The sequence below is a fragment of the Triticum urartu genome, chromosome 7A, assembly GCF_056163025.1.
Source record: "Triticum urartu cultivar PI428250 chromosome 7A, HENAU_Tu73, whole genome shotgun sequence".
Classification (NCBI taxonomy): Eukaryota; Viridiplantae; Streptophyta; class Magnoliopsida; order Poales; family Poaceae; genus Triticum; species Triticum urartu.
In genome coordinates, this window is record NC_141879.1 from 279,982,471 (window position 1) to 280,008,676 (window position 26,206).

The window sequence follows — 26,206 nt, forward strand, 5'->3', positions numbered from 1 at the left end:
AGTAAGCTCGATGATATCCCGAGCTCTGGCTTTATGATGGACATCTCCTGTCATCCACTCAAGGACCCATATCTTCAGATCCCTGTTGTAGCTTGATATGTACAATGTGGCATAAAATTGGAGCAGAAGCTCTTCATTCCAGTGCTCCTTGTCAACGACAAAAGGGAGCAGGACAACATCATAGAAGCAGTCAAGGGCTTTTACCAGGCATGGCAGTCCAGCCATGGCATCACAACAGAAGCACTTGTGTGGGAAGATTCTATCCTGGCTGTACAAGATGCATGAATAATAGCTTCGTTGTGGGTGACTCCAAAATCTGTCCAAAGATATCTTGGGCATCTTATAGGGGTCCTTGGCCTTGTCAAATAAGGTGTTGTGCTCTCTGAATCTTAACACACTGAATGAACCCTGAGTGGTGACAGTGCTTGGAAGCATTGGCATTCTTGGCATGGGCTTCTATGTCTGAGGCCTTTGGTCGACATGATAGTCATAGAGTGGCCCATGAGCTTCAGGAGGTGTAAGAATAGGCCACCTGATTCTTATCAGTTCTCCTTCATGATTGAAGGCCCTTGCCATGGTGTGAGGAACTGGTGCAGCAGCAACATCTGAGGTAGATGGCTGACTGTCTTCAGAGGCGGCATTGGCCCCAATCTGAAGTATGGCTACAGGCTACGGAGTGGCTTCAGCCATGACAATATCATTGGCTTTAGTATGGGTGTTAGCGGCAGCATCATCACTAGCTTCATTTACTGGGGGTTTAGGCAAATTCACTTTTGGAATCTCAACATTCTCAGCAGGGGAAATAACAACTTGTTCTTCTTCATTTTCTTCGACTGATGCAGCCGGAATATCTTCAGCCTCTTTGGCTTCAGACTCTTGAGCAGTATCTCGAGGGATGGCTTCAGGGAACACTTGGCATGCTACTTAGTTGGTGGTGTGCACATCTTCTTCAGGGACACTGAAATAGAGGAGGGGCGCGGGCCTCTGCGTAGCCTTTGGAACCCAGGTGATGACATTGTCTTCCCCATGTTTACTGGTGTTGCTTGGGGGTCTCAAGCACTGGAGTAGTGACATGAGCCAGTGGTGTGCACAAAATTACTTCATGGAGCGGGGAGTTGGGGTGATACTCTTCCCAGAACTCATCTTGTGCGATTGGCGTCTGATACGTCCATTTTGCACCATGCTTTTATATTGATATTTATTGCATTATGGGCTGTTATTACACACTATATCACAATACGTATGCCTTTTCTCTCTTATTTTATAAGGTTTACATGAAGAGGGAGAATGTCGGTAGCTGGAATTCTGGACTGGAAAAGGAGCAAATATTAGAGACCTATTCTGCACAACTCCAAAAGTCCTGAAACTTCACGGAGAATATTTTTGGAATATATAAAAATATTGGGCGAAGAAAGCACCAGAGGGGGGCCACCAGCCAGCCATAAGGGTGGAGGGCGCGCCCCCCGTCCTTGTGGGCCCCCTGGCAGGCCTCCGACGCCCATCTTCTGCTATATGGTGTGTTTTGCCCTGGAAAAAAAATCAGAAGGAAGCTTTCGGGATGAAGCGCCGCCGCCTCTAGGCAGAACTTGGGTAGAACCAATCTAGGGCTCTGGCGGAGCTGTTCTGCTGAGGAAACTTCCCTCCGGGAGGGGAAGTCAAAGCCATCGTCATCACCAACGATCCTCTCGTCGAGAGGGGGTCAATCTCCATCAACATCTTCACCAGCACCATCTCCTCTCAAACCCTAGTTCATCTCTTGTATCCGATCTCTGTCTCAAAACCTCAGATTGGTACCTGTGGGTTGCTAGTAGTGTTGATTACTCCTTGTAGTTGATGCTAGTTGGTTTATTCGGTGGAAGATCATATGTTCACATCCTTAATGCTAGTTAATACTGCTGGCGTTCTAGGAACGAGGGTACCCAGAATTGCCTACCTGCGGCCCACTATTTGGCTCTATCCACTACAAAAAAAGACACATCCGTGACATTTTGGGCGAACGAATTTTTTTATGTCATACTTATGACACTTCTATGACGATAATTGTGACAAAACCCGGTATCATCATAGATGTGGTGGGGTCCTACTTCTATGACAAAAAATCATGACAGAAAATGGGCTTTTTGTCCTGGGCAGGCCAGAGACGCAGCTGCATGACATTCTTTGGGCCGTCCATGACGGAAAAAACCGTGGCAGAAGCGAGGGCGAGGAAAATATCGGGGGGTTCCTGGTTACGGTGGGTGGTCGGGGCCCAAGCGATGCGCGTTTCTCTCATATGTACACGCGTGCGTGCGAGGCGTTGGGCTCTAACTGAACCCGAGCGAGGCGTTGGGCTCTAACTGAACCCGAGCGATTGCACTGCAGGCTACGCGTTACTGAACCTGAGCGATCGATCGGTGGCTGTTAACGGAACCCGATCGAGCGATTCCTTCGCTACTGCTTCTAACTGAAGCCGATCGATGCTGCCTCTGGATGAACAGTGAGCGTTGTTGAGGGGTTTGGATGAATAGGAACCCGTGGTAGTAGAGGCTGTTGCTGCTGGATGAACAGTACCCCGATCGATCGAGCCGGTGGATGAACAGGATCCCGTGGAGGGCTGGATGAACAGGACCCCGTGGAGGGCTGGTTGAACAGTAGCCAGTGGAGGGCTGGATGAACAGTAGCCCATGGAGGGGTGGTTGAATAGGACCCCCGTGGAGAGGGCTGGTTGAACAGTAGCCGGTGGAAGAGCGCGCGGTGGAGGCTGGATGAACAGGAGCCCGTGGATGAACAGTCACACGTGGAGGCTGGAGGAGGTCGACGGTGGATGAACAGTAGCCCGTGGAGGCTGGAGGAGGTCGACGGTGGAGATGAACAGTATCCCATGGAGCCCCGTTTTGCGGTACGCCACACCCCTCCCGATGAACAGGACCCCCGTTTCGACCGTAATGCTCCAACACAAGTCCGTTTCCTCTGTTTTGCGGTACGCCACACCCCTCCCGGTCAACAGGACCCCGTTTCGACCGTAGGAGGTCCAAGAGAAGTCCGTTTCCTCCATTTTGCGGTACGCCAGACCCCTCCCGATGAACAGGATCCCGTTTCGACCGTGGCTGGTCGAACACAAGGCCGTTTCCTCCGTTCTACGGTACGCCAGGCCTCATTTCCATCGGCTGTTCCGTCCAAGCTGGTTGGCTCCCGATGAACATGACGATGCATTCCGTTCTGACCCAGCTGGTTGGCTCACCATGAACATGACGACGACGCAGTTTCTTCGTTCCGTTCCAGCCATGTACACGAGCCCTAGCCGTACGTATGCGCGAGTAGGCGTTTGAGACCCCGCTCGTTGCCGGGGTTTCTGATCCACGGGCACCTATGGGACCGGCGGACCGGGTCCCTTTCGGTTCGGCGGGAGCGGAGGTCGCGCAAAGAGCAGATCGAGGCGAAGCACCCGAGCGATTTACCCAGGTTCGGGCCGCACGGATGCGTAAAACCCTACTCCTGCTTTGTGGTTGTGTATTGATTTCTAGCGCGGGAGCGCGGAGTGCTACAGTACACACCGGCGGCTAGCAAGACCGAGCGTGAGTGTTCGAACTAGCTAACCCCCCTCTACGTTGCACACGGGCCTCCTTTTATATGCTCAAGGGGTTACCCACAGGTGGCAATGGAGGTAAAGGGCAAAAATGGAAAGGTGCTGTGGTAGGTACAGCTACCTGTTACAGTGTTATCATACCTAACCCTGACGGCAGGGGACAAGGGCATTAATTGCCCGTCTGTGTCGCCTAAACAGTACCGGAAGGGACCGCTAGGGACGCCACCGTTTGCCATGATGGTTATCTCGTTAGCGCCTGCTTGCCACCTCACACCCCTAGCTGCACGGCCTCCTGCCACGTGTGCTTGGGAGGGTCCTAGAGCGCCACGTTGGCGGGTGTGCTGGAGCGCGGGCACGAAGTGGGGGTTTCCCGCGGCAAGCTCCTTGCCGCGGTCGTCGTCTTGTCGTGTTCGGGAGCTTGTCGCTCACCGGGCCTTGCCGGGACGCGCGGCGCGCCGCGGCAAGTTTTCTTGGTATGCCTTGGTTGGCCTTCCCGGCAAGCTCCTCTTGCCGGGGTCTTGTTTCCTTCCCGGCAAGCTCCTCTTGCCGGGGCCTTGGTTTGAGTACTTTGTTCTTGAATGGCTCCATAGGAACCACGGAGGATCTTGCGGTCACCCGGCAAGCCTTACTCTAGTACACCGACAGGAGCCCCCGGGCCTGGGCCAGACACGGTGCCGAGCGTTGTTGGGCCAGGCCCGAAACAGTGCATGGGCACGCGCGGCCTAGGTCACGCCGCATATCTCTCCGCTTCCACCGCGCACGCCCAGAATGGTGCGCGTCGAACGCGGCGTCGTGGGTGACGCGGGCGGCGTGCGCGGGGCTAAGCCCCATGAGCATGCGTCAGGCCATGATGAAGGGGACGGTTCACGCCCTCCTCCCTAAACGGAGGTAGGCGTGGGAGCGTGGTGCATTTCCTGGACGAGGCCGGTGCACGGTTTTCGAGGTGTCCACTCCCCGCGATCACGGGGTGGGGCGAGGCCGCCTCATCCGTCGCCTCGGCTCTGCATTCCCGCCACGCGGCTCCCATGCGCTTGGGGTCGCGGACGGTGGAAGTGGGAAACTGGGCCGCCGCGAGCCGAGGCAGCGGGTTGGCCCCGACTCCCTGCTCTTCCCGTGCCTTGATTCGTTGAGCGGGGCGGCCGAGCCCCCACCTCGCTCCTTTATAAAGAGCGGGAGGGGAGCACGGAAGCCCGCACTCTCTCATCTCCTCCTTTCTTCAGCTTCTGCTCCCCTTTCTCTCATTCGCCATGGAGAAAGGGAACCCTGGCCCTTCATCGGTGGCGGCGAGGGTCGCCGCCAGACAGCGCACCCCTCCCTCTTCCGCGCCCGTGGTGGCGGAGCCAGCCATAAGGGGAAGAGGGAGGGGGCGAGGTCGTGGACGAGGTCGAGGACGAGGTCGAGGCGCTCGGGGAGGAGGCGGACGGGGCGGAGCGCCAGCTTCGCCTCCGCTGGCGGTTCCTCTCCCCAGGCGGTCCATATAGGGGACGACCCTTGCGAGTTCTTCGTCAGGCTGCGCCGGGCGCCTCGTCGTCGCCTCCGGCTCCCAGCTCCGTTTGTGAGCGCGATGGAGTTGGACCCGCCCGAGACACTGAGACCTCCATTTTAAGTTGATGGAGGGCGATCTCCTCTCCGTCAAGGTCTTTGGGTGCTTCGGCACTCGGGCGAAGTGCTGCGTGGACAGCTCCTCCGATAGTGAAGGCTCCCCCTCGAGCGAGAGTGACGAGGAGGAGAGCGACAGCGATGATGAGGGTAGCGGGCGGCGAGATGGTGGATCCGACTAGGTGTCGGGCGCCGCTTCGTGCGGCACCGGCGACCCCATCATCCGCGTCGCCGGCTCCTTGAACTCCCCGGGGTCGTCTCCTTGGGCGGCTGGCGTAGGGAGGCTGTAGAAGGGGAAGAGGGCTGGCGACAAGGCTGTCAGGTAGGAGTACGAGGGCGTGGTGCCCTCGACAGCGTGCTGACATCCTGCCGCCCCGTCTTCGAGCCCCGCTTCCGGTGCCGCCATCACCGTCCAGCCTTCGGACGGCCCCCGGGATGTTCTCTTGGTGTCTTCTGGCACCCGTAGCTCGCCTAGGCGCCCCTTTTGCCCCTTTCGCCTCCTTGACCTACCTCCTGAAGAGAGGGACAGGAAAGGGATTACGGGCATCTTATCTTTTTAATTTGTAAGCCTTCGGGCCTTAGCTGCATCTAAAACTTGTAATCCTCTCTTTCATGTTTTTCATCCTCTATGGACTGTACCTGAGTGGGAAGTTTTTTAATGAAAAGGGGATGCTTGCCGGGTTATTTGTCTCGCGGGTTGAACCCACACCAAGGAGCAAATCCTTGGTATCCCTCGGACAGACATTTCATCTCCCGGCAACAGGCCCTACCGCCTTCCCACGTCGCTCGACCTTTCTCACGCCTTTGACGGAGGCGGGAACGAGGTGGGTGCGGCCTCCTCGTTTCATCCCTTTGCTGCCGCGACTACGACCAAACTTGGCCCCGGGAACGAGCCCCAGGGCCTAGAGTTGAGGGAGCACGGCAGTTTTCGGGAAGAAACGCGGTTTCGCATTCCCCAGTCCATAGGAGGATGCATGATGAGGGACGAAAGACTTATCTGGTATCGCAGCCCCCGGCAACCCTAGCTTGCCGCGGATGAATCTTGGTACTCGCAGCCCCCAGCAATACTGGCTTGCTGGGGCCCAGGTGCCGGCGCGCCCTTCTTCTCCTTTTCGTCCTCAAGCGGTCTGGCCAGGATATGCGAGCCCTGCGAACGAAGGAAAAGCAAAGGGACGGACACTCGACCTCTAAGCTAGGGGTTAGCCGCTGTTAGGCACTATCAACCCTAACCAAGGACGAGACTCGACCTAGCATGCATGCTATAACCCCGGGGTGCCAGCGCTTCATTTACTTGTGCTCAGGGTCTGCGCCTGGCTTTGTACAAAGGATTACATGCAACAGCGGCAAGACTTGTACAAAAGGGTGGTTGCCGAGCAGGGCCCGACAACCGCGCCTTACGGGTAAAACTTATGAAGATGCTCGATGTTCCAGGAGTTGCTCACTGGTACGCCATCTTCGGTCTCAAGGCGGACAGCGCCAGGCCTTGTGACTCGCTTCACCCGGTAAGGGCCTTCCCACTTCGGCGTCAACTTGTTGGAATTCTTGGCGGACTGAACGCGCCGAAGAACAAGGTCGCCTTCCTCGAGACTCCTGGCATTGACTCTGCGGCTATGGTAGCGGCGCAGAGCTTGCTGGTAGCGAGCGGCTCGCAGAGCAGCCTGGAGACGGTCTTCCTCGAGGAGCAGCGCGTCATCCTTCCGCAGCTGCTCTTGCTCGAGCTCATCGTAAGCGAGCACTCGAGGCGACCCGTATACGAGTTCCGTGGGGGTAACTGCCTCTGCTCCATAGACTAGAGCAAAGGGTGTCTGTCCAGTGGCTCAATTTGGCATCATTCTGATCGACCAAAGAACCACCGGTAGCTCCTCGATCCAGTTTCTTCCGCACTTGTGCAGCCTGTCGAAAGTTCTGGTCTTGAGCCCGCGCAGCACTTCAGCATTTGCCCTCTCCGCTTGACCGTTGCTTCTCGGGTGAGCAACGGAAGCGAAGCAGACCTTGGCGCCAAGATCTTGGACGTATTGCATGAAGGTGCGGCTCGTGAATTGTGTACCGTTGTCGGTGATTATCCTGTTAGGGATCCCGAAGCGGCAAACAATCGACCTGAAGAACATGACGGCTGACTGTGCGGTCACCTTCCTCACTGGTTCCACTTCTGGCCACTTTGTGAACTTGTCGATTGCAACGTACAAGTACTCAAAGCCCCCGACAGCTCGGGGAAAGGGGCCGAGGATGTCGAGCCCCCAGACCGAAAATGGCCCGGATAAAGGGATCGTCTGGAGAGCTTGAGCTGGCTGGTGTATCTGCTTGGAATGGAACTGGCACGCTTCACACTTGGTTACTTGTGCAGTTGCATCCTGGAGGGCTGTTGGCCAGAAGAAACCTTGCTGGAATGCTTTGCCGACAAGTGCTCTTGCACCAATGTGGTGACCACATATGCCTCTGTGTATCTCTGCCAACAGCTTTTGTCCGTCTTCCCGGTGAATACACTTCAATTTCACACCGTTGAGTCTTTTTTTGTACAGTGCCTTGTCGACAAACTGGTACATACTTGACTGCCGGGCTACTCTTTCCGCTTCTTCTTGCTCTTCGGGAAGTTCTCCTGTCTGTAGGAAACAGACAATCTGCTGCGCCCATGTTGGAGCTTGTGGCTCGACAACAAGGACTAAAGGCAACTCTGCTGCTGCAGGAACATCCGCTTCTACGGCAAGAACTTGCGGCTCTGCCGGAGCTTGACGTTCCCCGACAAGCTTGCCGGGGCAAAACTTGTCGGGAGCTTCTGCTTCAACGGGACAAACCCTAGGGCTTGCCGGAGCATCTCGCTCCTCAGCGCTCTTGGTGTTGGTCTCAGCTGCTGCGGGAACATCTGCTTCTACGGCGAGGAGCTGTGTCTCTGACGGAGCTTGACGTTCCCCGACAAGCTTGCCGGGAGCTTCTGCTTCAACGGAACAAACCCTAGGGCTTGCCGGAGCAGACTGCTCCTCAGCGCCTTCAACGTTGATTTTAGGGACCTTCTTGGCGGCGGCTTCAGGAAGCTCTGCCGGCAAATAGTCACCAGAAATCAACTTCCTTTTCTTGATCTGTCCAGTTGATGGTGTTACGGACGGTTGAGTCAGCTTGAGCACAAAGATTCCTGGTTCCACAGGTAGCTTAAGGGCGGCGCATTTTGACAGGCCATCAGCAATGGCGTTGTGAGCTCTTAGAACATGCTCCATTTGCAGGCCGTCAAAGTGCTCTTCTAGCTTTCTCACTTCGTCGACGTAAGCTTCCATCAACGGACTCTGATAACTCTTGTTTACTTGGCGGACGACAAGCTGTGAGTCACCCCTGACAATGAGCTTCTTGATCCCAAGGTCTGCCGCGATCCTGAGACCGGCAAGCAGTCCCTCATACTCTGCAGTATTGTTTGTTGCTTGCTCCTTGGGAAAGTGCATCTGGACTATGTACTTGAGGTGCTCTCCGGTGGGTGCGATAAGCAGCACACCAGCGCCGATGCCTTGCAGCGAAAAGGCACCATCAAAGTACATCAGCCACTCTTTGCTTGCTTCCTTGTCGGGGATGCTTGTTTCTGAAATTTCTTCATCTGGTGTTGGCGTCCATTCTGCTATAAATTCTGCCAATGCTCTGCTCTGGATAGTTGAAGTGCTTTCAAACTTGAGGCCAAAGCTTGACAGTTCCAGTGCCCACTCAACAATCCTGCCTGTCGCTTCTGGATTCTGCAGTATCCTCTTCAGCGGAAAGCGAGTGACAACTGTGATCTCATGCGCTTGGAAGTAATGGCGCAGCTTTCTCGAGGCCATGAGAAGGCCGAAAAGCAATTTCTGCACGCCAGAATACCTTGACCTAGCCCCCTGCAGGAGGGAACTAACAAAGTAAACTGGGCGCTGCACCATCTTCTTCTGTGTCTCCTCGTGCCTCTGCGCAGATCCATCTTTGCCGGGACCAGAGCTTGTCGGGGAAGCTCCCTGCTTGTCGCTGGATGCGCTTGCCGCGGTTGCTGACTCATCATCTGCCTCCCTCTCTGCCACTAACGCAGCACTAACCACTTGATTGGTTGCCGCTATGTACAGCAGCAACTTCTCTTGTGGTTTAGGTGCGACAAGTATTGGAGGGGAGGACAGGTATCTCTTCAGGTCTTGCAGCGCAGCCTCCGCTTCCGGAGTCCATTTCATTGGACCTGCCTTTTTCAATAATTTGAAAAACGGCAGGGCGCGCTCAGCAGACCGGGAGATAAACCTGCTGAGAGCAGCCACGCAACCGGCAAGTTTCTGTACATCCTTGACGCGCTTTGGTGCTTCAATCTGCTCAATGGCCTTGATCTTGTCGGGATTGGCTTCAATTCCGCGCTGAGACATGAAGAACCCGAGAAGCTTGCCGGAGGGAACTCCAAACACACACTTCTCTGGGTTGAGCTTGAGGCTGATCTTGCGCAGATTTGCAAAGGTCTCGTCTAAGTCTTGAGTCAGGGTTGCTCTGTCCTTGCTCTTGACCACTATATCATCCATGTAGGCTTCCACATTTCTGTGTATTTGTGGCTCAAGAGCAACGTGGACTACTCTTGCAAATGTCGAACCCGCATTTTTTAATCCGAAAGGCATCCGTACAAAACAGTACGTGCCACATGGAGTAATAAATGCGGTCTTCTCCTCATCCTCTTCTGCCATGAAGATCTAATGATATCCTGAGTATGCGTCAAGAAATGAAAGCAAATCACATCCGGCTGTGGAGTCTACAATCTGGTCAATGCGCGGCAAAGGAAATGGGTCTTTGGGGCAAGCTTTGTTAACATCGGTGAAATCGATGCAAAGTCTCCATTTCCCGTTTGCCTTGCGCACGACTACAGGATTGGCCAACCACGTGGGATGGAGCACTCCTCTGACAAGGCCTGCTGCTTCCAGTTTCTTGATCTCTTCTACAATGAATTCTTGGCGCTCCACTGCCTGCTTCCTGACTTTCTGCTTGATGGGCCGCGCATGAGGACAAACGGCAAGGTGGTGCTCAATCACTTTCCTGGGAACACCGGGGATGTCAGACGGCTGCCATGCAAACACGTCGACATTCGCCCGCAGGAAAGTAACGAGCGCGCTTTCCTATTTAGGGCCGAGCGTGGCACTAATAGTGAAGGTACCACCAGTGCCGTCCTCCTTGGCGGGTACCTTCTTCGTCTCCGGCGGAGCTGCCATCGTCTTCTTGCACTTGCCGGTGGAGCTCGATGGTGCGTCCTCAACGGCAGCGCAGCACTCCGAAGAGGTGCGCTTGCTGGAGTGGGCATCAGAACTCTTGCCGGACTTGGTCTTCTTCCCCCCGGGAGCTTCAGCGGCAAGTGGATTGGGATCTGCCGTGGCAGCTGCTTCCCGGTAGATCTTGTCGGCACAGATAAGAGCATCCTTCTTGTCGCCAGGGACAGAAATGACGCTTATCGGGCCTGGCATCTTCAGCATGTTGTATGCGTAGTGAGAGGCTGCCATGAACTTGGCGAGTGTCGGACGGCCAAGTATCCCATTGTAGGGCAATGGGATATCGGCAACATCGAACGTGACCTTCTCAGTCCTGAAGTTTAGCTCGCTGCCAAATGTTACCGGCAGCGTGACCTTCCCCTTCGGCTTGCTCCTTCTCGGATTGATTCCTTGGAATGTGCCGGTCTCTTCGAGCTCGCTGTCAGGGATTTGGAGTTTTTGGAGTACAGCGGAGGAGATCAGGTTCAAGCCGGCCCCGCCGTCAACTAACATCTTAGTGACCTTGAGGTTGCGGATAGTTGGTGAAACCAACATCGGCAGGCACCCGACCGCAGTTGTGCGATCAGGGTGGTCCTCAATGTCAAAGATGATAGGCGTGCTGGACCATTTTAGAAGCTTGCGCGATTCGACAGGTGGTTCCGCTGCATTGACTTCCCGCACCCACTGCTTGAGTTGGCGGTGTGAAGTGTGCAGAGAAGCACCGCCGTCAACGCACAAGACCTCTGTGGCTTTCTGAAACCCCTGTTCACTGGTCTCAACATCATCCATGTCTTCGTCGTCGTCGTCTTCATCGTTGTCGCGGCCGCGGGGAGGCCTGTCTCCTTGCCGCTGCTTGGTCTTGCCGCGGTGTCCTCCCCGCCCGGTGCGCTTCTTGCCTGATCCTCCAGCACCCCCTTGGGCCCTCTCCTTGTCGCGCCGCTCGTACTCAGCTTTTTGCTGCTGGACAAGCTGCTCGACTTTCTTGCAGCTCTGGAGGTCATGGCCCTTGGTGCGGTGAATCTTGCAGTATTGGTTGCTGGAGCCGTCCTGCTTGTCGGCGGCCGCCACAGCCTGGCAGTTGGTGCATGCGGCAACCTCCTTGCCAGAGCTGCTGACCTTCGCTCGCTTGGCGCCACCGTCGCTGCCGGACTGCTCAACGCCAGCACCTCTTTGTTCTGTTTCTTCCTGTTGTTGCGCCGCCGGTTTTTCTTTGCCGGGGCGGCATCCTCGCTGTCAGATCCCCCTGCTCCAGTGCTTTCTCCGGGGAATTTCCTCCCTTCCTCAGCGCGTGCACACTTGTCGGCCAGGGCATATAGCTCGCTGACGTCCCGAATCTTGCACATTGCCATCTCCTCCCGCATCCTGCGGTTACGCACGTTCTGATGGAACGCGCTGATTACCGCGGCAGGGTGGATATTTGGGATGTTGTGCTGTACACGGCTGAACCTCTGGATATACTGGCGCAGGGGCTCCCCTTCCTTCTGGACGAGCAGGTGAAGGTCACTCTCTTGGCCATGAGGTTTGTGGCCGCCTGTGAAGGCGCCAACAAACTGATGGCACAGGTCTGCCCCGGAGGATATGGAGTTGTCCGGCAAGTGCATGAGCCAGGACCTGACGTTGGGCTTAAGCACCAGCGGGAAGTAGTTGGCAAGGATCTTGTTGTCCCGTCCCCCAGCAGCCTGCACCGCGATGGTGTAGATGCTGAGGAACTCCGACGGATGCGACTTGCCGTCGTACTTCTCCGGCACATCCGGCTTGAAATTTTTCGTGCTGGGCCACTGGACTTGCCGCAGCTCAGGAGTAAACGCAGGGCAACCTACCGCGTACGGCAAGTCGCCTGGTTCCCCTGCCGCATGCATGTCGACAGAGGGCCCAGCGCGCTGGTCTGATTGACGCCGCGCTTCTCTCCGCCGCTCGATGCGAGTACGAGCGTCCTCTTGCTGTCGTTCTTGAAGAACTTGGCGCTGATCGCGACGAGCTCGCGGATCTGACGACGCGGTGGAGTCGCTATCGAGGTGGACCCGGCGAATCGGCGATCTTGGCCTTCGGGGTGGAGAGTGCACAGTAGTTGCACCCCCGCCAGTCTTGTCGTCTCTGGCTCGTGCCTGGCTGGCTTGCCGCGGCTGAGACGTGCTCGGCTGCCGTGGAGCGTCGCCGTTTGCGAAGCCGATGAGACTCTGGATAGTGGCCCTCCAGTCGTCGATCTTGTCCGCCGCTGGAGGGTAGTCTAGGAGCAGCTGAGCTCGCGCCAAAGCTTTGGCTGCGGTGGCGGGTGGCGGTGGCGAACGGTGCGAGGAGCGGGATATGCTCGGACTTCTAACTACATTAGAAGGAGCAGTATCTCGTCCAGGCGACCGTGTCTCGCTCGCGCCAGCAGGTTGACGTGCATGGTGGTCCTGAGCGCTCCGAGATCCACCAGCTCGATCTTGATCTAGCGAACGCATGGTACCGTGAGTACCATGACGCTGCCGGTCCCGCGCCTCTTGAGATGGGCGCGGTGCATGCACGGACGCCGAGGTCTTGGAATGTGCCCGGTCATTGCGGGAGCCGGCTACGCCACCGATGGGCAGCGCAGCCTTGTCCTGGGACCTGGCAGCACCGTGAGTTCCCTCGTCGACGCGTGTCCTCCCGCCGGTGCCTACCCCACCAACCGTTTGCTCCGGCGGTGGCTGGCTCGGCGCGGACGGAGCAGCTGCCTCCGAAACTTTCTTCTTCGGCGGCATGTTGATGAAGATGATGAAGATCCAACTCGCGAGAACGCCGGATCTGGTTCACACAACTTCGACGCCCCCTACCTGGCGCGCCAGAGATGCCGGGGTTTCTGATCCACGGGCACCTATGGGACCGGCGGACCGGGTCCCTTTCGGTTCGGCGGGGGCGGAGGTCGCGCAAAGAGCAGATCAAGGCGAAGCACGCGAGCGATTTACCCAGGTTCGGGCCGCACGGATGCGTAAAACCCTACTCCTGCTTTGTGGTTGTGTATTGATTTCTAGCTCGGGAGCGCGGAGTGCTACAGTACACACCGGCGGCTAGCAAGACCGAGCGTGAGTGTTCGAACTGGCTAACCCCCCTCTACGTTGCACACGGGCCTCCTTTTATATGCTCAAGGGGTTACCCACAGGTGGCAACAGAGGTAAAGGGCAAAAATGGAAAGGTGATGTGGTAGGTACAGCTACCTGTTACAGTGTTATCATACCTAACCCTGATGGCAGGGGACAAGGGCATTAATTGCCCGTCTGTGTCGCCTAAACAGTACCGGAAGGGACCGCTAGGGACGCCACCATTTGCCACGATGGTTATCTCGTCAGCGCCTGCTTGCCACCTCGCACCCCTAGCTGCACGGCCTCCTGCCACGTGTGCTTGGGAGGGTCCTAGAGCGACACGTTGGCGGGTGTGCTGGAGCGCGGGCACGAAGTGGGGGTTTCCCGCGGCAAGCTCCTTGCCGCGGTCGTCATCTTGTCGTGTTCGGGAGCTTGTCGCTCACCGGGCCTTGCCGGGACGCGCGGCGCCCCGTGGCAAGTTTTCTTGGTATGCCTTGGTTGGCCTTCCCGGCAAGCTCCTCTTGCCGGGGTCTTGTTTCCTTCCCGGCAAGCTCCTCTTGCCGGGGCCTTGGTTTGAGTACTTTGTTCTTGAATGGCTCCATAGGAACCACGGAGGATCTTGGCGGTCACCCGGCAAGCCTTGCCGCGGGATGCTGCGACTGCCTGTGCACAAGTTCGGGGTACTAGGGTACCCTTACTCTAGTACACCGACACTCGTATGTACGTAAGTGGCTGCATTTACTTTCTTGCACCCTGGCCGCTGTACGTACGTGTACATGCTACGTGCGTGCCTCTACTATGAGACGTGCGCGCCTCTACTACGACATGTGCCCTTCCTTGCACGGCCATGGTTCATCGCTGCAACCTGTAGACAGACCGATCGTATGTACGTATGTGTTCATGACCAGAATGATAACACTACGTACGCTTCGATCGGGTGGGTCCCGACTGTCAGGCACTTCCTTGCGTGAGAAGATGTAGCTGGTGGGTCCTAGCAATCAGGGGGAAATGTTTTTTTGTGAAATACGGTGGCCCGTCCGGTGGGTCCCTGCTGTCAGGTGGAGGAATCTTTATTTTGCACGTAATAAGGAGGCACTTCCTTGCTGCGGCCGTGGACCCAGCTGTCAGCCTCTCCACGTACAGTACTCTTCCGATGGAAGTCGTTCGTTAACCACATTAACCACGCCGCACTGAGAGCACCAAGGCGGTGGACGACGGCGAGGCCTAGGAAGGGGACGACATGGAGCGTGGAAGAGGCGACAGTGGATGCCCACGTGGAGAGGAGTACGAGGGTTCACTGGTTCGGCTGCGATGTGAGGCTGCCATTGCCGCAGGGCCTAGCTAGCGGTGGGACTAGTAGGGGGTGGTGAGGCCTCCGCAGCAGCACAGCCGGCCACGGGAGGCAGGAGCAGGCGGCACAACCGGCACTGCTTTGGGCGGCTGGATCAAGAAGACCAGAGGTTGAAGAAGCAGTATGGCCATTGGATGGACATCGTACGGTCACTGGAGCTAGAATCGTTCATATTGACTAAGTTGACAAATCCCTCCGTCCCCGTCAACTTAGTAGGCCCACATGTCAGCCTCCCACTATGCTGGGTCCCAGCAAGCAGGGGGAGTGTTCATTTTTTGTGCGTAATAAGGAGGCACTTCCTTGCGTGCGAAGATATAGCTCGTGGGTCCGACCTGTCAGCGGGGGGAACATATTTTTCGTGAAATACAGAGGCCCTTCCGATGGGTCCCAAATGTCAGGTGGAGGAATCATTATTTTGCGCGTAATAAGGAGGCATTTCCTTGTGTGCTGTTGTGGACCCAGCTGTCAGCCTCTCCACATACAGTCCATGTCCGATGGATGTCGTTCGTTGACCACGTTGACCGCAGCGCGCCAAGAGCACCAGGGCGGTGGATGACGGCGACGCCTAGGAAGGGAACGACATGGAGCCGGGGAAGACTCGACAGTGGTTGCCCACGCGGTGGGGAGTTTGAGGGTTTACTGGTCCGGCTGTCGTCGCCGGAAAATAACAGGTGTGGGTGAGTAGAGGAATGGCCTGGCTAGCAATGGAGTAGGGTGGGGCAGTGCGGCCTATGCGGCAGCACAGCCGGCCACGGGAGGCGGGAGCAGGCAGTCCCACCGGTGCTGGTTTGGGTGGCTGGAGCAAGAATATCAGATTTTGAAGAAGCAGCACGGCCGTTGGATTAACATCCAACGATCACTGCTGCTAGAATCGTTTGTGGACTAAGTTGACAAAGCCTTTCATACACGTCAACCTAGTAGACCCACAAGTCAGCCTCCAAATCTGTCTCAAACAGCATACAACCCGAAATTTCTAGCCAGATTCAAATTAAATTAAAAACTAAACATACCTTAATTTAAATCCAATGAAATTTTACCCGCACAAAAACAATGAAATTTAAAATATCAAAATCCGAAAGAAAAAAGAATTTTGGAACTAATTGCCTGTTTGCTGTATTTTTTCATTTTACAGCCCATTTAATATTACTTATAGCCCATTTTATTACTTATAGCCCATTTTCTAGGCAAAATGCATCCCTCCTCGTCTTGAAAGATTTCCGGCCTAGCAAGGCGTAGAAAAACAAGTAGGCCTATGTTGGTTATTCTGCAAAAAACAAAATAGTTGGGCTAGCCATTTTCAGAAAGGAAAAAAACAAACTGGGCTGGTCATGTGCTAGACGGGCCACAACTCCCGAACAACCCAGTTGATACCCTTCTCCGTCCCGAAAAACAAAATTACTGCGTGCGCTGCTGGGTCCCTACTGTCATCCTCACCATGTAGAGTCATCTCCTTATTCCTCTCGGTTGTTGACCATGTTGACAACACCGTAGGGCGGTGCTGCGGCGAGCGAACCAAGGCGAAGGACGATTGTGAGGCCTCGGACGGGAACGAACAGGAGCCGGAGAAGATGCGCAGAGTTTTAGGGTGCGATGTGGCCACGATGCATGCGCGGTAGCACAACCAACCGTGGGAGGCGGGAGTAGGCGGTCCCGCCGGCGCTGGCTTGACTTTGGCGGCTGGAGAAAGAAGAGACTGAAGAAACACGACAGACGTTGAATCTCAATCCAATGGTCAAGGTTGGCACAATCGTTTGTTGACTAAGCTAACACCAAGTAGCATACTTTTTTATATATAGGAAGAAAATAAAAACTAGGCTCGTTCGCCTGATAACATTCCCGAAACTGCGACCGTTCGATCTTGCGAACTAAAACTGTGAGGAAAATGCGTTCGTCTGCCGTCCTCCTCCCACGGAATGTTTGCCACATAAGTGACTAGCACCCTTGGTTTTCAACCAAGAGGTTTGGGTTCGAGTCCCAGGAAATCTCAATTTTGTCCTCCTTCCTTCCTAGCAAAAAATAGAAAGAAAATCAAAGACTTGAGAAGGCTTATAGAACAAGCTGGTGTACCAGTAAAGAGACGTTGCTGTTTTAGAAAAAAGAGACACGTGCTCCTGTAGCTGGTTCAAAGCCAAACCTAGACCATGACTATATATGGTGCTATGCTACTCTACAAGTAATGAAACTGACATATCCAACATTCACTTCTCCTCTTCTCTACTAACTCTACCTAGCATCAGAAGCTTTGGCCGCAGCAGCCATGTCCGCTGGCTGCTCGTCCACCTGCTCTTCAGCAGGCAACAACCAGATATGCGCAAAGTCGCCATCCGTACCATCGCCTGTGGGTCTCATCACACCCCGGCCGGCACACGCACCGCAGCCGGTTGCTCATCGCAACCCGCTGCCGTTGGTGTGGTGCCACTGCTGCAAATCACGCAGAGTCATCCGTCGCGTCTCAACCACAATCCTCAACCCTGGCTGAGTCCTCTACAAATGCCCGAATCATGGGGTAATAATATGTTTAAGTGTTGTTCTGCTGCTTTCAGTTGCTGATATTTTTAATAGTTTGGTTGATGATCTTCCAATTTGATTCGTGTAGAAAAGGGAAGATTCATGTGATTTGTATTTCTGGGAAGTTGCTGACGTGGGGGGACGCAACTACGCTGATTATTTGGTTAGCTGAGGAATCCCAATACCATTAGGTTGGGGTGTTGGACAAGTAACTGAAGGAACGATAGAAGAGGAAGATCCAGAGCAGAAGGTTAAAGATGCAGTTCCTCTGACCATGGCCAAGAAACAGGTGCTGAACGACCTTGACAATAATGAAGAGATTAAAGAGCTTGTGAAGATAATGGGCAAAATCGATGTGCTTTGTAGGATGATTGTCTCTTTATTTGCAGTGTATGTAGCACTCGTGATGTATTCAGTGGCTATGACATGAGCACTTTGCTAAAACTAGTAATGAATGAAACCTGTGTAGCAGGCTAGGCATAGTGTTGTGAACATCTAATGGTTTCTATTAACAGAAATCGGGGGTATCCCCTTTTGCTCATAAATAAATAAATAGCCTAGGCCCTTTTGGTAATAAATAATAAATTAGCAAAGGTCGCGTCGGGTCAGCTTTGTTCCCATTCGAGACGTCGAGCAAATTGAAGTCCAACAACAAACTATGTCATCAAATTCAAGTTTCACAGCCAAATATGAGTACAACTAAACAACAATGTCATCATGTTTTAGTCGTCATACAATCACCAAACACAAATGAACATACATAACAAGTGATGTTCTCACAGCAAAATACTAAACAACACGTTCACCAGGTTTCAGTTGTCATAGCAAACACAATTTCACATAGTAGACAAAAAATGTCTTCTGACAAGCAAATATGAAAAAAGCAATCTAATCATCATCTGTAGCAGCAGCGTCAACATCTTCGCCATGTGTATCAGTCTGAATCGTAATTCCCTAGAGTGTCATCTTTTCTTCATCTTGAATGTCCTCAAACATTGGCTTCTTCTTGATCAACTCTTGTATGTCCACAGCAGGACAAGCAATCTTTTTGCCAGCATCATTGACGTGATGGTTCTCAAAGATATTAGGAACATCTATGGAATCTTGTACATCAGGAGCAGTGTAAGCATCATCTTTTTGTGCAACTTCATTAAAAGAATTCCTCTGCTCAAACCTTTGCAATACTCTCCATCATTGCTACATGCAAATGTGTCTTCCAAGAAAAATATCTGTGTTGCTTGATTTGCCAAAATAAAAGGCTCGTTGGTCTGGTACGCCACCTTGACATTGATGGATTTGAAATAATCATCAGCTCTGCGTTTTGCGATCCTGGAAAACAGGTTATACCAACGACAGCACAATAGAACCACACACCGATGATCCTCGAAACTGGAGATATACTGCAACTGAACAATGTCTGTTATGTTAGCATACATTTCAGTTGTCTCTATGCCGTACGTATCCGTGCTCATGATGGCACTGTTTTGTTTCTTCCTGCCTTCGTCGCATGCAAGGGTGTTGTAGCGAACATCTCCAACAACGCAAGATTCATAATGTCTTACCCGAGTATCATGACCCATTGCTAGTGCGTAAAGGGCATCATCAGCTGCCTGCCCATCCTCCCGCGTCTTCTTAACCTATGGTTAGAAAATAGACAAGCTGGTCATCTTATGTATCAAATATATTAAAAAACTGTCAGTGCAATTCAAAAGCTTACATGGCTCTTGAACCATTTCGCAAATCCTGCCATAACCAGTTTGTCAATGTTTCTTGGATTTTGCGGCAGTAACTCCTTTTTGTAGATGCTGCACAACATAGTGATCACGTCAAACATCTAAATATATAAGAATGTGCTGCAAGTTTAGTAGATTACGATGTATACACTGCAGTACTTAGCACTAACTTGATATAAGGTAGTATCTCAGGACAGTTATTCAACACATACCAAACCATTTTGTCCAAATCTTTAGGTTTGTCCTCTTGTTGACTCTTCCCTGTAACTCAAATAGAATAATCGAAAACATTGAGCCCGGGATTGTCTTCACCCACCTCTTTGCTAAGCTGATCAGCTGTTTCAATGTCTTTTGAGCAGAATGTCAACGCTTCTGTAGCAATGTAGGCCTCTGCAATGGAACCCTCAGGTCTAGCTCTGTTCCTAACATATCCCTTGAAAGTGCCGAGCCTCCTTTCAATAGGGTACATCCAGCCTACTGTACTGGACCTCTAAGTAGTGCCTCGTTAGGTAGATGAACAGCCAAATGCACCATCACATCAAAGAAGGCTGGAGGATATATCTTCTCAAGGTCGCATAGGATAGTTGGTATCTTGTCTCTAAGATGCTCCAAAGCATCTACCCTGATATTTCTACTGCAGAGTTCCCTGAAGAATTGTCCCAACTCTGCAACTGCTCTGTATAAGTCAGGGCGGCCCAATCCTCTAAGGATAACTGGTAAAACCCTTTGAAATAGGATGTGGCAGTCATGAGTTTTCAACCCTTGTACCTAATACGTCTCCGCCGTATCTACTTTTCCAAACACTTTAGCCCTTGTTTTGGACTCTAACTTGCATGATTTGAATGGAACTAACCCGGACTGACGTTGTTTTCAGCAGAATTGCCATGTTGTTATTTTTTTTTGCAGAAACAATAGTTCTCGGAATGACCTGAAAATCAATGGAGAATTATTTTGGAATATATAAAAAATACTGGAAGAAAGATCCACATCAGAGGAGCCTCCACCTGTCCACGAGGGTGGGGGGCGCGCCCCATTGCCTCGTGGGGCCCCTGACACTCCATCGACCTCAACCTTGACTCCATATATTCACTTTCGGGGAGAAAAAAAATCAGAGAGAAGGATTCATCGCGTTTTACGATACGGAGCCGCCGCCAAGCCCTAAACTCTTAAGGGAGGGCTGATTTGGAGTCCGTTCGGGGCTCTGGAGAGGGGAATCCGTCGCCATCATCATCATCATCATCAACCTTCCTCCATCACCAATTTCATGATGCTCACCGCCAAGCGTGAGTAATTCCATCGTAGGCTTGTTGGACGATGATGGGTTGGATGAGATTTATCATGTAATCGAGTTAGTTTTGTTAGGGTTTGATCCCTAGTATCCACTATGTTCTGAGATTGATGTTGCTATGACTTTGCTATGCTTAATGCTTGTCACTAGGGCCCGAGTGCCATGATTTCAGATCTGAACCTATTATGTTTACATCAATATATGAGAGTTCTTGATCCTATCTTGCAAGTCTATAGTCACCTATTATGTGTTATGATCCATTAACCCCGAAGTGACAATAATCGGGATACTTACCGGTGATGACCGTAGTTTGAGGAGTTCATGTATTCACTATGTGTTAATGCTTTGGTCCGGTACTCTATTAAAAGGAGGCCTTGATACCCCTTAGTTTCCAATAGGACCCCGCTGCCACGGGAGGGTAGGACAAAAGATGTCATGCAAGTTCTTTTCCATAAGCACGTATGACTATATTCGGAATACATGCCTACATTACATTGATGAACTAGAGCTAGTTCTGTGTCACCCTATGTTATGACTATTACATGATCGATCGCATCCGGCATAATTCTCCATCACCGATCCAATGCCTACGAGCTTTTCCTATATTGTTCTTCGCTTATTTTATTTTCCGTTGCTACTGTTACAATCACTATAAAACCAAAAATATTACTTTTGCTACCATTACCACTACTATCATATTACTTTGCTACTAAACACTTTGCTACAGATATTAAGTTTCCAGGTGTGGTTGAATTGACAACTCAGCTGCTAATACTTGAGAATATTCATTGGCTCCCCTTGTGTCGAATCAATAAATTTGGGTTGAATACTCTACCCTCGAAAACTATTGCGATCCCCTATACTTGTGGGTTATCAAGACTATTTTCTGGCGCCGTTACCGGGGAGCATAGCTCTATTCTTTGAGTCACTTGGGATTTATATCTTCTTATCATTATGAAGAACTTGAAAGATCAAAGAACCAAGATCTATCCCTCAACTATGAGGGGAGGTAAGGAACTGCCATCTAGCTCTGCACTTGATTCACCTTCTGTTATGAGTAAACTTGCGACACCTACACATGTTATTGATTCTGAAAGGTCGCATGTTATTGATGATGCCACTTCTTCTATGCATGATACTTATGATGAAACTACTTCTATGCTTGATACTACCGTGCCACTTGGTGAATTTCTTGATGAACAACTTGCTAGGACTAGAGAGAATGAAACTATTGAAACTGATAATATTGATGAAAGTGATGAAGATTCTCCCCCTAGATATGAATTGCCTGTTGTTCCTGAGGGTTATGTTATGGATGAAGAAACTGCTAGAGACTTTCTTGCTTGCAATGATAGAAGTGATCTTAAGAAACTATTAGCTAAGCTGAAACAAAAATCTCTGAATGCTAGAATGAAATATGATCCTGCTTATGCTACTTCACCTATCTTTATTACTGATAAGGATTATGATTTCTCTGTAGATCCTGAGTTAATTACTTTGGTTGAATCTGATCCTTTCTATGGCTATGAATCTGAAACTGTTGTGGCACATCTTACTAAATTAAATGATATAGCTACCCTGTTCACTAATGATGAGAAAACTCGCTACTATTATATCCTTAAATTATTTCCGTTCTCATTAAAGGGTGATGCTAAGATATGGTTTAATTCTCTTGATCTTGGATGTGTGCGTAGTCCCCAGGATATGATTTACTACTTTTCTGCTAAATATTTCCCCGCTCATAAGAAACAAGCTGCTTTAAGGGAAATATATAATTTTGTGCAAATTGAAGAAGAGAGTCTCCCACAAGCTTGGGGGAGGCTTCTCCAATTACTTAATGCTTTGCCTGATCATCCTCTCAAGAAAAGTGAAATACTTGATATCTTTTATAATGGACTAACCGATGCTTCCAGAGACCACCTGGATAGTTGTGTTGGTTGTGTTTTTAGGGAAAGAACGGTTGATCAAGCTGAAATTCTATTGAGTAATATGTTGACTAATGAAAACAATTGGATACTTCGTGAACAAACTCCTAAGACAACTCCGAAGAAAAGGGGTATTCTATTTCTAAGTCCTGCAGATATGCAAGAGGCAAAGAAATCTATGAAAGAAAAAGGTATAAAAGATATGCAAGAGGCTTTATGTGATCTTGGAGCCGGTGTTAGTGTTATGCCTCTCTCTTTATATCGTAGACTTAATTTGAATAAGTTGACACCTACTGAAATATCTTTGCAAATGGCTGATAAATCAACTGCTATACCTGTCGGTATTTGTGAGGATGTGCCTGTTGTGGTTGCAAATGCTACTATTTTAACGGACTTTGTTATTCTTGATATTCCCGAGGACGATAGTATGTCTATTATTCTTGGAAGACCCTTTTTGGGGCTGTTATTGATTGCACCAAAGGCAATGTCACTTTTCATGTTAATGGTACTGAGCATATGGTACACTTTCCGAGGAAACAACCTCAAGTCCATAGTATCAATTTTATTGGAAAATATTCAACTATTACTATTGGAGGTTTTGAATTTCCACTTCATATTGTCAAAAAGAAATATGATATTCTTATTGTTGGGAACATACATATCCCCGTTGAGGTAACCTAGTGTTATTCGAAAATTCTCTGGTTTCATGTTATTCGAAATGAGTTTGTTAACAAGACCCGATCAACCTTGTTAGTGGATTCCTTTTGATGAGCATGAGACGGATGAATTTAGAAAACACAACTCTCTGTACCCTCTTTTTACTTTTTGTTATTTATATTAAATAAAGCAAAAATAGTATTTTTCTGTCTGTTTTCTGAATTATCAATGCAATAAAAAATACTCCGAAAATAAAAGTTCTCCAAATGCCCTAAAAATTAAATATGATTTTTTGGAATATTTGAGAATATCTGGTACTGAGATCATAGCAGGGGGAGCAAGCACCTGCCACGAGGGTCCAGGGCGCGCCCCTGCCTTGTGGGCCAATGCTGGCTCCCCTCCACTTATTCCAGCTGCCACACACTCCTTCTCCCTCCCAAAAACATCACTCGCCAGCTCAAACATGAGTCCGAGCTCATCTTGCTGCCATTTTCGATCTCCTTGCTCAAAGCTCCATTCACAAAACTGCTTTAGGGGATTGTTCTTTGGTATGTGACTCCTCCAATGGTCCAATTAGTTTTTATTCTAGTGCTTTATTCATTGCATATTTTTGCTTCTTAGTGACCCTGTTCTTGAGCATGCATGTCAAATTTATGTGGTCAAAAGTAGTTTTGATGCATGATATTGCCTCTAGGCACTTGTAGGAGTAGTTGCTATCAATATTGTTGAGTTTGGTTGACTTTTATTTTGAAGTTACTAAAAATTTCAGAAATTTTCATAAAAAGATGAAGAGATTTTTGAGGGGCTCATCGAGCCGAAGCTCGAAGGATAAACAAAGTGAAGAGAACAAGAAGCCCAAGTATAATCTCCCTCGCACCACGGAGGTTCGGCAGTGTGAATGACCTTGTGATGATTTCTTGAGAGCAGCCGGGATTTATGATGATTTCTATGAGTTGGTTGAGAATGCAGGCCTCACCGCCTTCCTCCACGACCAACGCAAACAGTAAGTACCTTGTTCCGCTGGAGGCCATTCACGCCTACCGAAACCCAACACCAGCTACAGAGCTAGAGCCGGAACCACAATTTGATCCTCAACGACAGTCTGTTTATCAGTGGAATCCAGAAGAGATCGCCAACCAGTGGCACTAGGGGTATTCTTCTCAGCACGACCCCAACTATTACTTTGGATATCCGCCAGGCCAACCGTGGCCATAGACCAACTTAGGCCAAAAGCCTAAGCTTGGGGGAGTATGTATTTCTCACCAACATTACATTCATGTTCACACACTCATGCTAGTTGTCGGTGCTCATACTTTTTCACTATAATATCCATGCCAGTTTATTTTCCTTTTTATGCTTTCTTCTTGTGTGTTTGATAAACCTTAAGAAAAAACAAAAAAAATATGGTTGTAGCTTTTAGTTAGTTTACTTTCCATGCGTGTAGTAGTAATTAAAAAGAAAATCCAAAAAGATTTCTCATTCTTCTTTTGCTTGTTGGGAGCTTTCCCGTGTAAATAGTTTTATTTCTTTTCTTGTTATTTGGGGGTCGAGAGGAGAAGACCATAATGAAAATGTTAAATGGCTCTTATATGCATTATTGTTGATCTAACAAAGAGCCCATATTACCTTGTCTTCTCTCTTGAATTGAATGCTTGCAGATTCCAGCTTAGTCCAATGCACGTGCACCATTATTTTTATCCACACTATTTGGTCATGCAAGTGAAAGGCAATAATGATGATTATATGATGAACTTATGGAGATGAGAAAAGCTGGTATGAACTCGACCTCTCTTGTTTTTGTAAATATGATTAGTTCATCGTTCCTGATTTAGCCTATTATGAATAAACATGTTTGCAATGACAATTAGAGATTATAGTTGCTTATGCCATGCTTAATTAGCTAGGAGCTTATAATGGTTTACCTTGCGTGCCAACATGCTATTAAAATGGTTGTGATGTGGTATGATAGGGTGGTATCCTCTTTTGAACGATTCGAGTGGCTTGACTTGGCACATGTTCACGCATGTAGTTGAAACAAAATCAACATAGCCTCTATGATATTTATGTTCATGGTGCATTATATCCTACTCATGCTTGCACTCGGTGTTGACTAATTTTAATGCATGTTCATGACTATTGTCGCTCTCTAGCTGGTCGCTTCCCAGTCATTTTCTAGCCTTCACCAGTACTAAGCGGGAATACTGCTTGTGCATCCAACTCCATAAACCCCAAAGTTGTTCCATATGAGTCCACCATACCTACCTATATACGGTATCTACCTGCCGTTCCAAGTAAATTTGTATGTGCCAAACTCCAAACCTTCAAATAAACATCCTGTTTTGTATGCTCGAATAGCTCATGTATCAACTAGGGCTGTCTGTATCTTCCATACTAGGCGGGTTATTCTCAAGAGGAGTGGACTCCGCTCCTCACTCACGAGAAAATGGCTGGTCACCGGGATGCCCAGTTCCATGCTTTATGCAAATAAAATCAAAATAACTGCAAACAAAACTCCCTCGGGACTCTTGTTAGTTGGAGGCACTCGTTGTTTCGAGCAAGCCATGGATTGATGCTTGTTGGTGGAGGGGGAGTGTTGGGGATATTACTACTGGGCGTAAACCGACCTATCTGGGCCGGGTTAACTTCATCAGTAGTTAATTATGTTAAAGCCCAAGAAGGCAAACGAGAGCTCAAGGCCCATAGTCAGTTCAAGTTCTGTAGCCATAAACCGGCGTTGGTATTTAACTTGTATTGTAAGTTAGGAATAAGTAGAGACCAAACCGGACACATCTATGAGCCGGTATTGGGACTCTATGAACCGACGGGCGTCACCCGTGTATATAAGGGGACGACCCGGCGGCGGTTCAAGGACAACAGACAACAACTCGAGACTTAGGCGAAGCTTGTTTTCTCCCTAGTCATCGAAACCCCATCAATTCCATCACAACTAGACGTAGGCTTTTACCTTCATCGAAGGGGCCGAACTAGTATAAACTCTCTTGCGTCCCTGTGTCCGCTTTAACCCCTTCAAGATAACCCATCGCGATGGCTCCACGACTAAGTCCTTTCTCTAGGACATCTGCCGTGACAAAACCACGACAGTTGGCGCCCACTGTGGGGCTATCGCACGATGGTTTCAAGTTCTTGGAGGCCCGCTTTAAAGGACTCGAGGGCTATGTTGTGGGCCGAATGACTAAGAGTCGTCGCGACAAGCTCTACATCGATGATGCAGGCTGGGGCCCCGAGGCCGGCTCAGTTGAGTACGGATACCGGGTCCCCTTTGGTGGCATACACGTTTTCATCGGCAGGATCGGTGAACCGGGCCCTGA